This window comes from Phalangium opilio, unplaced genomic scaffold (assembly GCF_054372755.1).
Source record: "Phalangium opilio isolate 3A_F unplaced genomic scaffold, DU_Popi_V2 ptg000042l_1, whole genome shotgun sequence".
NCBI classification, from domain to species: Eukaryota; Metazoa; Arthropoda; class Arachnida; order Opiliones; family Phalangiidae; genus Phalangium; species Phalangium opilio.
This window is the reverse complement of record NW_028324166.1, coordinates 8648697-8651584: the sequence shown is the minus strand read 5'-3', so window position 1 is coordinate 8651584 and position 2888 is coordinate 8648697.

The window sequence follows — 2888 nt, the reverse complement described above, 5'->3', positions numbered from 1 at the left end:
GTTTCTTAATCATGATTTTTCTATGCTTAATTTTTGGTTTTGTAAAATATGTGATTTTTGCAATAAATATATTTTTGAGCTAAAATTGCGTTTACATAATAAAGTGCTTTTGGCAGAAAAACAGGGGTTCTTCTGAACTTCCCCAAAATAGGTGTGTTTTAGGCTTTAGGGCCTATAATTTTGTTTAATTCTAAGATTTTTAGCGTAATGTTTAAGCAATACGTTTAATCTTGGAAAGGGAGTGAAAGTTAAATTATTTTAACACACCTCTCATTAAATTTTCAGGACATTTGGGCCAGTAGATCCAAAGATATAGTGCATTAAGTTCTTAATTTACAATTATGGCATTGGAAACTAATTTTTATTGAAATAATTATCCACTCTAAAAGCTTGAATCCTTTTTAATATAATAGAAACGATTGTAACACACCTCTCATTAAGATTTCAGGACATTTGGACCAGTAGATCTGAAGATATATTCAGTCTTAGCACTGAACCCATCATTTTGGCTATGAAAATTTTTTTTTTAAAAAAAAGCTATCCACTCTAGAGGCTTGAATCCTTTTAAGATTAATAAAACACGTCAAAACACACGTCTCATTGAAATTTCAGGTCATTTCGATCAATAGGACAGAGGATCTGGCCAAAAAACCTTCCTCATCCCATAGAACTTAATGTTAATTTTCGCTGACTTCGAATATCCCGCCAAGAATCCAAAAGTTGCACTTTTTGGCCGATTGAACTGGATTCTTTAGCGCGAGCAGCTTGCGTCGTGATGTGCGTGATCTAGTGGGCTATGCTGAAAGTCAATCTTGAATATATCAATAAATATCGTCGTCTGCAGTAGAGAAATCTAACTTTCCTATTCGCTAGCCATTTGGCCAATAACGGCGTGTGTGCGAGTTTATCACGTGACTTTAAAAAATGGCGCGGCTGCTCTCTTCAATTTTTGGGTCAATTAATTGGATTTTAATCGTAATTAGGGAAATTATAATTTTTTTTTATCAATCATTTCGATATCTTCTAAACGAGGCCGTTAATTTGAGGCCTAATGTTAGGTTCCCTGAACTTTTCCTTTAATAAAGGTCTTCGGAAATTTTCAAAAACATTTTTTAACTATCCGCGACCTCGGCTTCACCGCTCTACCTTGCCCTAATATTGTAGCGGTCGACGGGGTCATGAGGCTGAACTTGTTTATTTTACGGTGCTGAAAGCGCCACCAAGCGGGAAAACACGGCGAACTAAATTAGTCAAAAAAATATTCTCGCTTCGCTACATGCATGGGCCTAGATATCTCGGAGGTTCCGATCAAAATGATACACGGAATGGGTAGATTTTACTGACGACTAATAATTTTGTAGCACCCTAGGAGCGAAGGCACTCGGCGTTGCCCGTCAGCCCGTCGGGACATTTTTTTATTACTTTTCACGCGGACATTACTCCATAAAGAAGGGTTTTTAAGTTTAGGTCGCCATTTAAAAAGATGGCAACAATTCGAACCCAAAAGACCATTCATTCCGTCTTTAGGTTAAAGGAAACTAGTGTACTAAATATTTGTGAAATCGGTTGAAACGCGCGGACTTTGTTGCATATAGAACATTTTTTACATTTCTGGGCGCTATTTTTTAAGATGGCGTCGGACTGGAAAACATCTTTCTTAGTACGCGCCTACTACTCATGAGTAACGTTCCTGCAAATTTTCAGTCTTCTAGGGCAAGCGGTTTGGGCTGGGCGTTGATTATCAGTCAGTCTGTCAGTCAGTCAGTCAGGACTTTGATTTATATAGATATAGATTATTTAATAATAATAACAATCTAAGTTTTGTCTATGAAGGGATGACCTCACTAAGCCTGTGGCTTATTTACAGGTGGGTGCCTTTACAGTGCATATAGTGAAGAGTTTTTTTTCTTTTTAAGGGCATTAATTATTATAATGTTCCGTACAGAGAAGAATTTAAATTCATTATACAATACAGATCTAGATTCTAAACGAGTTTTTTTAAACCAATTCTATTTATTCTCCTTTGCATATTAAATAGTGGTTCAATACATTTTAAAACGTTCCTCCTCAACATATGGCAATATTCTAGCGCTCTCTTAGATAAGACTGCCTTTAATATATAAGGGTGGTTTTTTAATTGGATGTAACTTTTTTTCGTATGGTTTTTCTTTTGTTTTGAAAAGAAAAAAAATCCACTGAACTACTAATTTGTCGTTAAAATTTCTAAAAGATCCTTCCAATACTTTGTTTTATAGAAGATAAAATTTCTGAGGGTGTTTTTTTTTCATAAAATTAATCAGTGCTTTTGGCGAAAATGTTGAAAACTTTCCTTATAAATAACATGTAATCTTTTTCCAAACTAAGCCATTTGGTCGCCTCCGTTTTGCAAAGAAATAGATTTTGCTAAGCATCGGTCAAAACCATAGCAGTTTTCGACTGTAGTCGGGGACGGAAATAAACACAGGACATTGCACAAAAAATGTTTAAATGTCTCATAGTGTTGACCAATAAATTTTCCTTAAGTTGTAGCTTGACTATGAAGATGCGAATATATATTTGCACACTCCAGTGGACAATGTCCTATAAATCTTTCAGTCAAATATATTTGATATTAAATATTTTTATCGAGTGATACTTCTCATACTTCTAGTTAAATCGTTTTAAGAGACTTTTCACCTAACATCATTTGAACCTAGCTATTATTGACGTTTGACGCCTAGAATATGCCTCTTATGTGATTGCCTGAAATTCTCGGTGGTGTTGTTAAACACATCGGTGATGAGAGATAATATAATAGTGCCCAGAACAAGTTTTTCATTGGTCTTAAGTGGAATACAATACAATTGTCCAGATATCCGTGAATTGTAAATGCGATCCGGAAATAAAGA